The following is a 14,795-nucleotide window of genomic DNA, read 5'->3' on the forward strand; positions in this document are numbered from 1 at the left end:
GGATGCCTTTTACGCACACACACACTGCATTTAACCCATCTGAAGCAGTGAACACACTTATGCACACACAAGTGAGCACTGAGCACACACACATACGGTACCCAGAGCAGTTGGCATCTATGCTACAGCACCCAGGGAGCAGTTGAGGGTTAGATGCCTTGCTCAAGTTTGATGCCATGATACAGAGGGAGGGGAAAGTGCAAGTTTAAACATTACATACTGCCACTTTAAATTTAGTAGCATCATTCAAACATAATCCTGTATGAGATCCTAATGGTCGAAGGTCAGTTTCATGAGAGAGAGGAATCAAACCAGCAACCCTTTGGGCCCAAAGCTGCCATGTAGGTTGGTGTGCATTGTCACACAGTGCAGTTGAGAAAATGAAGGAATTCAAAAAAATGTACATTGATTATTTTTTATATTGGGCGGCACGGTGGTGTAGTGGTTAGCGCTGTCGCCTCACAGCAAGAAAGTCCGGGTTCGAGCCCCGTGGCCGGCGAGGACCTTTCTGTGCGGAGTTTGCATGTTCTCCCCGTGTCCGCGTGGGTTTCCTCCGGGTGCTCCGGTTTCCCCCACAGTCCAAAGACATGCAGGTTAGGTTAACTGGTGACTCTAAATTGAGCGTAGGTGTGAATGTGAGTGTGAATGGTTGTCTGTGTCTATGTGTCAGCCCTGTGATGACCTGGCGACTTGTCCAGGGTGTACCCCGCCTTTCGCCCGTAGTCAGCTGGGATAGGCTCCAGCTCGCCTGCGACCCTGTAGAACAGGATAAAGCGGCTAGAGATAATGAGATGAGCTGAGATTTTTTATATTTCTTAAACTTGACAGACCCAGTACCAGGTCCAATAGAATGTGACCATGATTGACTTCCGGTAAAAAATTCAAAGAATGCTGTTTTGTTTGGTAAGTTCTATACTTACTAAAACTTTTGTAGCATCAGTGTACTTTGTGGTATTTCTACGGTATGTTGTTTTGGTTCAGTTGTCGTCGAGGAGTTGCTGAACGAAAAAGATGGCATTTTGTGCATAGGACCATTGTATCACGGGGTCATTTACTGGAATAGTGTTTCGAGCAAGAAATCTTTTGGTCATAAGTTCCCTTCCTTTCACTGTAATCGAGAATAAACTTTAGGACAAAAAAAATGTACATTTCTCCTTTGGTTTAGTACAGTTTACTCAGGGACAGTAACAGTCACAATGTTACTGACACTGGAAATATATTTTCTGAGGTCCTAGATATCCGTATAGACCAAGATTTTGGATATTGACCTGATAATTGTGGAACTAGTTTTGTTTAATTTTGGGTACAGCTGTCTGATGCCCCTTTTCCACCAAATCAGTTCCAGGGCTGGTTCGGGGCCAGTGCTGGTGCTGGTTCACAACTCATTCAACTTGCGAGCCAGCTGAGAACCAGTTTGCTTTTCCATCGCTCACGGTGGTAAGAGAAGACACGTCATTACGTCGTTGTATACGTCATTACGTCGCTGTATACGTCAGTTACGTCGCTGCGTTTGCATCAGGGCTTTGAACCGGTTCAAGGAACGAAAACGAAAACCGGGAACTTTTTCTATTTCACATGGAACAGAAACGAAACCAGAAACTTTATTATTTTTTATGTTCCGGAACAGAAACGCTTATTAAAAATAATGGTAACCGGTTAATACCGGTTTTTATTTCGTTCCTCAAAGTTTCCATAGCCTACAAATAAAAAAGTCATTCTTCTCCTGTGCAAGTTTCTATGACCTGCTGGGGTTCACTTCCTGTGTGACGTTCGCTGACTGAATGGAGAGAGCGGGAGGGTGGACTACTATCATGTCTCCATGTGATAGTAAGTGCATTACTGAGTGTCTGTGAGCAAAGAAGAGCCTGAATGTTGCAACCTCCCTATTGGCTGTTTGTAAAAATGTATCAATTGTTGCCCTTCCCACGGGAATCATCGCAGGCTCGAGAGACGAGACCTCACGAGTTAGTTCGTTGGTAGCAGAACAAAATGTCTGGACACAAATCGGGTTTTCAGAAAAGGAAAGAAAATAAACGGAGGGTCGAAAATACAAAAAAGGAGGCAGAAAATGCAAAACGAGTTTTAAGGTAGGACAAATGGTTACTTTTCTGAGGCGGCCCGCCGTGGCTGCCTGCAGGCTTATTTATTATAGCCCATTTAGTTAAAATAGTTGATATAAAATGTTTATAGTTATAGTTATGTGATGGTTGTCCTGATTTAGACTGGGTTTTTTTTTGTGGGGGGGGGGGGGGGGGGGGGGGGATTTGCGCGATGTTGCACGATGTTGCACCCGGGTCCAGATTAGGGCAGAACCGGCCCTGGCTACATTTCAGGTGTAGTTTGTTTTATGTATGTATGTACTTGCATAGATGTGTACTTGGTCTTCCAATATGGTGACTACCGAAATCTCGCGGCGCGGTGACGTCATGCAGTAGCCCTCTATAGGGCCTGACTAGCCTTTGGTAACACACTAAACGAATTATCTTTCATTTTTGGCACTTTTTCTGTTTGTGTAGATGGGAAGACATACTGAGAATCCAAATCGCCAACATTTGAAATAATAATTGTTTTGAATTATTTCTTGTCTTATTTAATGAAGGTTGTAATAGAATTAGCCTACATTTGGCTTAAGCTGGATGAGACAGAGACATAATTTTATAGCCATTTGTTAAACAGCTGACAGGGAACGTAATTAACCGTTCCGGGAACGAAATTTTTTTGTTCTAACCGGTTCGGGAACGTCTATTTAATGGTGGAACCCAAAACTGGAAACGTTAAAATTCCGTTTCTGTTCGGAACGAACCAATAGGAAAAAAATTCTGGTTCAAAGCCCTGGTTTGCATAAACCTTGGCGCGAATATCGAAGCAAAAACAACACAGAAGAAGCAGCAGCAGCAACAACAACAATAATAATAATGGATGACTTCGCGTTTGTACAGCTGCTGCTTCTCGTCGCTTAAAAATGGCAATCTTTTGCGGTCTTGTTATTGTTGTCGGTCTTAACAACTCCGCCCCCCCCGCTGACGTAAGCGGTTCTTTCCTCTGGCCCAGCAGAGAGTTGGTGCTAGCCTGGAACCGGTTTTTCTGGCCCCAGAGCCAGTTCTTTGTCAGTGGAAACAGAAAACCTGGTTCCAAACTAAGCACCGGCCCCGAACCAGCCCTGGAACTGCTTTGGTGGAAAAGGGGCATAAGCGAGCCACGCCTCCCAGCACACTCGGTCTCAAGAGGTTAATGAAGCAATTATTCAGCATATTATACAACTTAGATAAAATTGTTATTTGAATTGACCCTAATCAGTTCAAGCTGAGATTCAGATGAAGACTTTTTGTTTGTTTTTCATTCCAAATGAGACTAATGCAATGAAATTATGTTAAAAAAAAACCAACCCTGATTAGTTTTGTTTTTAGTTCATGCATTTCTTTTGCAAAAATATCTTCCTGATAAATTATGCCGTATAAATAAACAGTGCTTGGTGGTGCATTCAGCTGTTTGCTGTCTGCAGTCCAGGAAAGAATAGTTCATTCATCATTCCTGTGGTTATTTTATTTGCCTCCAGTTTCACAAGGCTTGATTTGGGAATAAACATTTCCCATCATTCCCCTCATCCCCAGCTCTGACTTGGTGATGGAAGTTCAGCTGTGTATCTCCAGCAGCTCGTCGTCCTGCTCTCCCGTTTCCCATCAGGCCGAGCTGAACCACAGTCACATATAAAAACCAGTACCAGAAGGATTGAAGACCTTTGGGCCTTTAGTGTAGGTCAGTGTTCCCTCTGCTCTCGTCTCTGAGACTCCCACACTATTAATAAGCTCTTGTGTGGACGCGAGGCTGGGACATGATGTACAGTTATGGGATGTGTGCGTGTTAGGTTTACATGTTTGCGTGTGGTCTGAAGATAAGTGTTATAACGAACCACCGGTTATACACAATGCTAGTGAGATTTATAAGGTTTTTAGATATTTTGATACGAATGTGTGAGGTCTTGGGGTCAAGTTGTAGTGTGTGCTAAAAGTCCATAGATGGCAGCGTTCTGCTGTGCCTTTTAAAAATTGATCTACAGGCAGCTTAGTAAACTAAAACAATAACATTTTGCCTGACATGTGGCTTTCTGAGCTCAGCCAATTTAAACATCTGGAAGTTATTGATACACCTGAAATGGAAACATCCAAACCCATGATGTCAATGCGTCAGAAAACAGATTCATATCTGTCTAAGCTCTTTCTGGTTCAGCTGTATTGATGGACGAGAGCTCAAAGTGAGCTGAGATGGTCTTACAATAGCATCCGTGATTTACAGCAACGACTGTTTTTACACTCTGTCAGGCTTGTAGTACTCGAGTCCAACTCGTGCCCTAAGTTTAAGAACTCGTGACTTGACTTAGACTTGAGCACTGATGACTCGGACTCGTACATTAACTGCATTCGGACTTGTAAATTGGAGACGAGGGCTCGGATTTTTTCTTTATTTTTTGTAACATGCCATAATAATTTGGCATAAGGTATTTATATCTACATAATTTTTATATTATATAATTTTGTGCGGGCGGCACGGTGGTGTAGTGGTTAGCGCTGTCGCCTCACAGCAAGAAGGTCCGGGTTCGAGCCCCGTGGCCGGCGAGGGCCTTTCTGTGTGGAGTTTGCATGTTCTCCCCGTGTCCGCATGGGTTTCCTCCGGGTGCTCCGTTTTCCCCCACAGTCCAAAGACATGCAGGTTAGGTTAACTGGTGACTCTAAATTGACCGTAGGTGTGAATGTGAGTGTGAATGGTTGTCTGTGTCTATGTGTCAGCCCTGTGATGACCTGGCAACTTGTCCAGGGTGTACCCCGCCTTTCGCCCGTAGTCAGCTGGGATAGGCTCCAGCTTGCCTGCGACCCTGTAGAACAGGATAAAGCGGCTAGAGATAATGAGATGAGATGAGATAATTTTGTGCAAGAGAATGCACATTCACCTGTTCATACGTCATGTTCAGGAGCAAACTAACGTTAACGGCGCTAAAATGCCTGGAGAGACGCCCCTAGGATTGTCCGCTTTGCTTATACAGACTTCTCGTGCAGTGGGGAAAAATGCACTGCTACAGTATGTGTTCCATATGTAGAAGAACTATCGAGGAGACGACGGGGACAACCTTGAACTTCAATCGTCATTTGGCGAGACTCCACCCAGAGAACGAAGAGACACGCTATGTTCATTGCTCTGTTGATATTGGGCGGAGCTTGCTGAGCGATGAACTAGCTAGTATTAACCCCCTCTATTGTTATCTGCCCTGTTGATAGTGGGCGGGGCTTGCTGAGTGATGAACAAGTGTTTTATCTGTAGCCTGGTAACTAATGCCGCTTTTCCACTACAAACGCGGCTGAGCCGTGCCGTGCTGAGTCGAGCTGAGTCGAGCTGAGCGGGGCTGTTGGAGTTGCATTTCGACTACAACCGCGCTGAACCGTGCTGGCTGGAAGTGGGTGGACACATTGGGTGGAGTTAGCGAAAGTGGGTGGACGTCATGTGATGTCGTTAAGCAGCGCAAACAGTGACATCAGTGACAGTGGCGGAACAAGTCAGAGCCGGGCCGGGGGCGGGGCAAATGACCGGGCCCTTTATTAAAGCTTATCATAACATCATTTTAGGCTACAAAATGTCCGCAACTGCGGTGTTTACCAATTTCAACACTACCGGGTGCAACTATGTTATTTAGTACATCAAGTCCTTCAAACGAACATGTAACTCAGAAACAAAAAACATTAGGATACTGTACATGGCTCATAATAAAACATCAATAGCCTATACTGCGCACATTATTTGAAGGGCATACGAATGAGCGCTCAGAGGTTGCAACGGTGACAAGAAGAGTCAGAAATAAAAGGAGGGAGGTGCAAACCTCACTGAATGCACTGTGTTTACATTAAGTCCTTCAAACGAACATGTAACTCAGAAACAAAAAAACATTCGGCGACATACTGTACATGGCTCATAATAAAACATCAATAGCCTACTGCGCGCATTATTTGAAGGGCATACGACGAGCCTTGCGCTCCGCGAACTCGTCCACGATGCTCTGTATGTCACTGATTCAGTGAGCTTTTAAGCGGTAGTCTCACGACCCGGATAGTAAACAATAAACATGGAGGACATGGAGTCGTTAGTGTTGCTGGTCTTGGTGCTGTGGCTTGACAACGCCAACAGATACTGGCAAGAGCGTGTAGATGAGGCGAGGCGCATAAGGCTTCAGAAATTCTCGTAATTCGTAATTCTTCTTCTTCCGGGTTTGCGGTGTTTACAGATCCCAGCGCGCTCGCGGGGCGTGTGTGGGCATGTGAGGACACTCCTCCTCACCAATCAGTGCACAGGGGAGTGTCTGCTCACGCCCCCAGCCTCAGTCAGCACGGCTTGGCTCGCTTCAGCCCCACTCCAAAACCGTGCGAGTTTTAGGGGCTAAGCAGGGCTGAAACGAGCTGAGTCGTGCTGGTTTTTGGTAGTCGAAACGCGAGCCGTGTCGGGCTGAAGTGAGCTGAAGCGAGCTGAAGTGAGCTGAAAAAGGGTAGTGGAAAAGGGCCATAAAATGAGGCAGTTGAGCAGGAACGTTAGTCCAACACAGTAGCAGAGACGCTTTCACATAAAGGCAGCAACAGCCACCGTCAAATGGTGCGGATGGAGTCTTGTTCTCGGACTTGACTTGGACTCGACTCGAAATTTTCTTTAATGACTTGAACACTGGGGACTCGAGACTGGACTCGGACTTGAGGTTTAGTGACTCGACTACAACACTGCACTGTTTGCTAACGGAGTCGGAACAAATGTGAAAACTCGTTCACTGAAGGTCAAAGAATGTGAAGGAAATAAATAAGTGCCTTCATGCCGTTTCTGTAAAAACCATCAAGACAGAATTAACATGTATATTCGAATCACATACACTGGTGCTGTAAAAAAAGAGTGACCTTGACCATGCCGTGCACTGTAAAATTATGCCAACAGAGAAAACGATTATCTATATGGTCATGCTGTTTACACAACAAACGGAAATGACATCATCCTTGAACTGCTTTGTTTGGGAAGTGCCTATTGTGTGTGTTCTGTGTGTGGCCTCGCTGTCTGCGGCTTTGTCGTAGTCATGCTCGGACCTGGTTTTAATAATAGCCCACGGTATCATGGGAAAGCGTCTTCCCTCCCCCGTCTCTGCTGTTCTGGGTTTTTCTGGGCTGCTCCACAGAGGTCGGCTCTTTAGCCCCGTTTTGCCTGCGGGACCAAATTAACACTGGCTAGAGTGACCCATTTACAGCAGGACCAGAAAGGAACCTGTGGAACAGCGTTGTAGCCTACTTACTATACCCTACTTACACCAGTACACACACACACACACACACACACACACACATACACTTATATTGACCTGCATGCACATCCATATCTCAGAACACACACATTTGTGGCAGATCACAGAATCCAGGGACACATGTCGGCCCGGGGGGATTTTGAGTTATTGACAGATTCAGAAAGTACAGTTTCTAAGCTTTCCAATGATGCCTTCCATGTGGAGATCTGACAATATTTGAAGAATGTGTGGCCTTTTGAAAGTGTATACTTCTTAAAACAGAAAAGGGAGAAAATCGCCCTCAAAGTTTTCCATCTCAGCTACTCTGGGTGTAGGGCGGGCACATAATGGTGCTCATTTGCATGACATTAAGGAAAGCCCTACCCCCTACGAGCTAGCACGATGCTACTTTCATGTAAACAAAGATCACCACGTCAATTTTCCTTCCATGCAGAGTATGCCCAACACAATTATGAAGTACAAAAATAAGTCCTAAAGTATACTTTAACGTTTTGTGGTTGAAAAATTACTCACACCGTAAGAAAGAAAGATAGCACGATGATGACACAACTAACACAACACTAGTTTCATGTAAAGCCTCGGTCACAACCGGCCGTACAGTACGCGCTCCTACGGCCGGTCTACACGCAAAAAACGCAAGAAACACACGGAGAGCGCGCATGAAACGCACGAGAGCGCGCGTGTGAAAAGCACGAGAGCGCGCGTGTGACGTGCTGATTTTCGAGCCGCAGACCGGCCGCAGAGGTTCTTTGTCAACAAAAAAAAACGCAGCGATTTGGGAAACGCCAAAAATCACACGGCCAAAAAATCGTACGTCCGATTGTGACCTAGGCTTAACCAAACCACAACACTCTCCGTTACATGCAAAAATAACCACACAGCCTTAGATTAATAAACTTACCCCATCAGAAAGAGAAACGGCGCCTTGCACACACCAATGCCTCCGATGGAATGTAGTCCTAGAACGGTCCGTGTATCATCCGATCATTCAAGTATTCCATTCAATCTGGAAAACGAGGTTGCGTTCTTTTTTGCTAAAAATGGTGATCTCCGATGTAAATACCGTGTGTCTGTTTGCTTCGCGGTGTTTCAGCTCCTCTGCGCTCTGTTTAACTTGCTCATTCCATAGTGAAATCACACGCCTGTATGCAGTTAAGTAGCCATGCGCTCAGCTCGCATCATACAGCTGATTCGCGGAAAAAACAAAATAAAAGACTTAAATCATCATGTGAATGTCCCATATGGTAATTTACCCACACCCCCCAGCAGGCTACAGTCCTGACAAAAACGAGACAATTTGCAACAAAAAATGTATGCTTTTCCAACAAAACAATCTATTATCTGAAATACTGATTGCATTCTTCAAGATCTCAACTTGCACATGATGGAAAAAAACAAAAATCACAAATTAAAAAAAAAAAATGCTTCTTTTGCGATTATCTCGGATTCGTTTCGGCCGACATGTGTCCCTGGATTCGGTGAGGGGTCACATATACAGTATACAGAAACGTATGAATTATGGGGTTTAGGGTGAAGAGTTTCTGTCCTTCAGAAATTGTTTATAAAAAGCAACGGTCTTAATTATTTTAAGTCTCTGCAACTGGAGTTGTCGTACTTGAGATTGGTCCTGGTCTCGAGACTGGTCTTAAGCCCAGTTTATGAAGATCTCGGTCTCGTCTCGGAATCAACCGGATTTTTAGTCGGCCTTGTCTTGGTCTGAAACTCAGGATTTTATTTCAAGGCAGGTCAAGCCCACAGCTGTGTGGGTTTCACTAAGTTGCCTGTGCATTTGAACTGTCTGATTTATTTGTTAACATCGTTACTGTGATTGGATGTAAAACTTCCTGCTTCAAATGCAACCAATAACTTGATTCTTTGCTAATTTGACATTTTTGTTACTGTTCTGACAATCCAGACTCTTTTCATGTGTCGTCCCACACTGGTGGAATGACCTACCGAGCGCTACCAGAGCAGGGGCGTCCCTGTCTGTCTTCAAGAAACTCTTGAAGACCCAGCTCTTCAGAGAACACCTCCTGTCCTGCACTTAGACTTTACACCCACCCTCCTCTCTACTGCACTCGTCTTGCACTTGATTCCACTTTTTCACTCACACTCTGGCTACGTTCACACTGCAGGCTGAAGTGACTCAAATCCGATCTTTTCGCCCATATGTGACCTGTATCCGATCTTTTATTGACAATATGAACGACACAGATCCGATTTTTTCAAATCCGACCCAGGCCGTTTGGATATGTGGTCCTAATTCCGATTCCTATCCGCTCTTTTCATATGCGACTTCAGTCTGAACCGCCAGGTCGCATTCATCCGACTTACACGTCGTCAACAAGCCACAAACGTCACTATTCTGCGCTGAAGTAGGCGGCGGGTCTCTAAAAAAAAAGTTACAACAACATGGCGCATAATCACGGGCGCAGATAGAGGGTGGGATTCGTCCCACCCAGATTTAAATTCACCTCGTTCGGTCCCCCCCACTTATAGGGAGGAAAAAACGTCTATGCTGTCTTTCTTTGCATAAGGCAAACCTCACGGAAAAATCAAAAGACTAATTACCATTCGGTTTATTGAGGTGCACAGCAGTACATACATAGTTGCAACAGCTCACATAAAACAAAGACTGATATTCGGCTGGTTGAGCTGCGCAGACTGTACAGGTTGCGAGCTCGAGCTTGGTTGCTATGGTAACCCACAACAAGTTTGACAGGCATATCGGGGTTGGGGTTGGTTTGCTGGCAGCTTTGTCCCCCCCAGTTCAAAAAACGTATCTGCGCCCCTGCGCATGACATCAATGCGAGGGACGCTTCGGGCTGTGAAGGTTCTGAATCTTCTCAATGGAAGGACGCAGAGGTTAGGGAGCTGATTTCCATTTGGGGGGATACAGCTATTCAAGCTAGATTGGATGGGTCATACCGCAACCGGGCGGTTTTACTTCCGTAAACACTGGCCATGCTCACTGCGTGTGACGTCGTCGTATCCTGCAATGCGCATGCGGAACACTTTTAGGTCGCTTTTCGTTCATACTGAGGATCACATACAAGTCTCATATATTTGTTAATGTGAACGACCTCACAAAAAAATCAGATTTCACAAAAAAATCGGAATTGAGCATTAAGCCTTGCAGTGTGAACGTAGCGTTAAGCTCCCTTTAGTGATATTTCTTTTAAGACTTCTTTTATGTATCTTGGTTGTTAATTTTCTTTTTGTAAGTCGCTTTGGATAAAAGTGTCTGCTAAATGAATAAATGTAAATGTTCTGTTAACAGCTGTGATCCCTCCCCGCCCCCTTCACACACACTCATCTGGTCTTGGTCTCGACTACAGTGGTGAACTGTTCCTGTTAGAGCTGGGACTTGAGCTCAGCAAAAACTTAGCCAGACACCAAAAAAAGCAACAGGGCAAAGGATTTTGCAAGGGATTAGCGGCAGGCTGCCTGGGCGCCGTTGTGTGTAGTTGTCGATGTTGATTGTAGAAGTAACTCAGTAAATGAGAAGAGTCTAGAGACAGAAATCTTAGCTTTTCGGTCGTTAGCCTGTGCTACCTGCTTTCGATAGCACTGGCTGGAGCACTTTATTAGCATTCACTAACGCTATTAAATGTAACATTTGAAATGATGATATGGGCGGCACGGTGGTGTAGTGGTTAGCGCTGTCGCCTCACAGCAAGAAGGTCCGGGTTTGAGCCCCGTGGCCGGCGAGGGCCTTTCTGTCTGGAGTTTGCATGTTCTCCCCGTGTCCGCATGGGTTTCCTCCAGTTTCCCCCACAGTCCAAAGACATGCAGGTTAGGTTAATTGGTGGCTCTAAGTTGACTGAGTGTGAATGGTTGTTTGTCTCTGTGGGTCAGCCCTGTGATGACCTGGCGACTTGTCCAGGGTGTACCCCGCCTCTTGCCAGTAGTCAGCTGGGATAGGCTCCTGTCTTGTTTGTCTGCGACCCTGCACAGGATAAGGCACGACAGATAATGGATGATGATATGTTTGGGCCTTCTCTGAGGGACTAGAAGGCCCTAACAGTTCCCTTCTACTTGACAACACTAGCTGCAATGTCAGTAACCTTTGTATGTTACCATATAACTCTGGTTGCACATCGTAGTTCTGGTGATTGCCAGGTAACCTGGGTTTTGTAAAAATTTTCATTTGGTGTATATGTTTAAGCGTAATGTTTAACAATGGTGTGATGCACTCCAACGCTGTAACTAGAGCATTCTACTTATTCTGAATCCAATGAATATTCTGGAAGATTTTATTATTATTATTATTATTATTATTATTATTATCTGGATTAATAAGCATGCATAGATGACAGGAAGTTCTTTTTTTTCTTTTTTTAGAAGCAGGAACTTGCAGGTATGTGGAAACACTAATAAGATTGAGCAAAATAAAGTTTAGGGCAAGACAATCATCTCATCTCATCTCATTATCTGTAGCCGCTTTATCCTGTTCTACAGGGTCGCAGGCGAGCTGGAGCCTATCCCAGCTGACTACGGGCGAAAGGCAGGGTACACCCTGGACAAGTCGCCAGGTCATCACAGGGCCGACACATAGACACAGACAACCATTCACACTCACATTCACACCTACGCTCAATTTAGAGTCACCAGTTAACCTAACCTGCATGTCTTTGGACTGTGGGGGAAACCGGAGCACCCGGAGGAAACCCACACGGACACGGGGAGAACATGCAAACTCCGCACAGAAAGGCCCTCGCTGGCCACGGGGCTCGAACCCGGACCTTCTTGCTGTGAGGCGACAGCGCTAACCACTACACCACCGTGCCGCAGCTGGGAGGTCCGTATGGTGAAATACCGTGACCTCGGCCTTGAATACTGACCTCGGCCCAGAGGGCCTCGCTCAGTACTTTCAAGACCTCGGTCACGGTATTTCAACATACGGACCGACCTTAAGCTGGTAAATAATATATTTATTTTTTTCTTTACCAAATTCTAACAGAAAACGAGAGCGCCCGAAAAGGAAAACAGAGCCGAGGCGAGCCGCTGTTTTGAATCCTCATTCACGGCTGTAATGCAAATGGCTTCCTCCTCGGTATACAAGTGCACTTCCATGGCAGGAAAAAAACTACATTTTGCCGCCTATGTAGTCCCCTATTTATACAAATAGGAGTCATTCAGGATTCAGCCATGTTTTTGCTCGGCGTTAGCAACAGTTAGAGGTTTTTAGCTTTCTCCTGAAATGTTTTCTTTTATTTCTTCTTCCTCAGGGTAGTAAAACTCGCTTTTGCTGTGAACACTGTCGTTATCGCTATCCATGCTGTAAAATTAATGCTATTCTCCTGAGAAATGCGAAAATAAATGTTGACAAAAATTGCTACTATGTTTGTTGTTGTTGTGAACAAGCGAGTCGCCAGAGCTCCGTAACGACCCGCTCGCCAGCCAATCAGAGTGCAGGATTTGATGGAAACCCGACCGCGAATAAAATAATTAACAGTTATTCCACGAAATCGAGTCGTACATGAGCTGATAACTGACAAGGCGCATAGCACCGAATTGTCTATAATCCATATACGACCAGATTGAGTGAAATAACTCTTTTATTCTATTCACATTCACTGGATTTTGAGAAACAGAGCATTTTTATTTTTATTTTTTGTAAATTTGATAAATAAAAACTTTATACAAAACGTCCGACAAAATCATTTCCACTTAGAATGTAAACAAACCGGTGAAATGACAGGAGCAATTTGTGAAAAATGCGATAATAATAATTCTTGAAAAAAAACCGTTCTTACCATCAAATACTTTTATTCCGTATTTTGTTGCATTTTTTTGTATTTTTTTTTCGAATATAGTTTTTATTTCATCCTTGGTTGCTTCAGCAACACGCTCCGCCATTTTGTTTTTCTCTACTCACAGTATATGAGCTGATATCTTAGTACTAGAGTAGCCAATCTGAGCACGCGATTGCTAATATCCAGTGAATGTGGATAGAATAAACAGTGATACGACATGGTCGTAACATATAAAGAGAAAAACATAAAAATGATAGCTAGACTGAAATAATATTGTACTTGTGGTGCTAGGTCAATAAGGTAATAAAACACCACCGTCACAATCACTGTGACTTTTTAATCAACTGTACAAAGTACAACATCAAAAACATGATCTATAATTGTTTGTTTCTTTGAGGCTGTATTAATACACTTAACAAGCCAATAATCTGGACATAAAGTATGTTATTGACCAGTTTTTAGCCTGGTCAGTTAGATTTCTGGACAGCTAAAACTTAGACCTGGGCAGCTTTTACTTGTTCATTAATTTTGGATTTGGACTATCGTCCATCACGATAGTGGTTTATCTAAAGCCTAGGTCACAACTGGAAGTATGATTTTTTGGCCGTGCGATTTTTGATGTTTCCCAAATTGCTGCGTTTTTTTTGTTTGTGGAGAAAGACGCACGTTGGCCGTAAGTTTGTCTTGCAACCTGAAAAAAACATAAGCGCCCGTAGAGTTTGTTTGACATGACAAAGAACCTCTGCGGCCGGTCTACGGCTCGAAAATCAGCACGTCACACGCACGCCCTCCGTGCGTTTCTTGCACGTAGACCGGCCGTAAGAGCACGTATGGCCGGTTGTGACTGAGGCTCAATGTGATTGATCCTGCTAGAGAATACACCTATCAGCCATAACATTAAAACCACTGATAGGTGACGTGAACAACATTGATTATCTCATTACAGTGGCACCTGCCAAGGGGTGGGATAAATAATGCAGCAAGAGTCAGTTCTTGAAGTTGATGTGTTGGAAGCAAGAAAAATGGGCGAGTGTAAGGATCTGAGCGACTTTGACAAATTGTGATGGCTAGATGACAGGGTCTGGGCATCTCCAAAATGGCACATCTTGTGGTGTGTTCCCGGTACACAGTGGTTAGTACCTACCAAAAGTGGTCCAAGGATCCAAAGGACAACCGGTGAACCGGTGACAGGGTCATGGGTGTCGAAGGCTCATTGATTCGCATTGGGCACGAAGGCTAACCTATATGGCCCAATCCCACAGAAGCGCTCCTGTCAAACAAACTACTGAACAAGTTAACACTGAGACCTTTCTGTTTTAGCCTGCGTTCACTTTTTCAGCAGTTTCTGATGCTAGTGAGCGATGCTACTTAATGTCAGATAGCTCTGCCACAGAGGTATAATTAGTGTTCGGTAAACTGACTAATGAGAAAAAGAAATGAAAAGAAAAGCTAGCAGTGATGTTATACGATCGAGTTTGTGATTCGTTAAGCAAATTCAACTTAAGCTTCTCCTTCGTAGCGCTTGTAACTAAACGCAACATAGAACAGTTGAAATAGATGGCCTTAAAGTTTTGGGGTGTGTATGTACAGTATGTGTGCTTACAAGTCTCGGTATGACGTTCCTGTTATATAATACATTGACAATAATAAGGTGATTACATGGGAGAGGAGTGTGTCTGTGAATAAAGGTGTACGACACATTCCAGACCTGTGTGTCA

General features: G+C 44.4%; 1 protein-coding gene across 1 annotated transcript in view; it reads left to right on the top strand.

Moving 5' to 3' along the window:
* Positions 1 to 14,795, top strand: part of lzts2b (leucine zipper, putative tumor suppressor 2b) — an 88,283-nt gene that overhangs the window by 31,201 nt on the left and 42,287 nt on the right. The window lies entirely within an intron of this gene.

Source organism: Neoarius graeffei, chromosome 14, assembly GCF_027579695.1.
Source record: "Neoarius graeffei isolate fNeoGra1 chromosome 14, fNeoGra1.pri, whole genome shotgun sequence".
Classification (NCBI taxonomy): domain Eukaryota; kingdom Metazoa; phylum Chordata; class Actinopteri; order Siluriformes; family Ariidae; genus Neoarius; species Neoarius graeffei.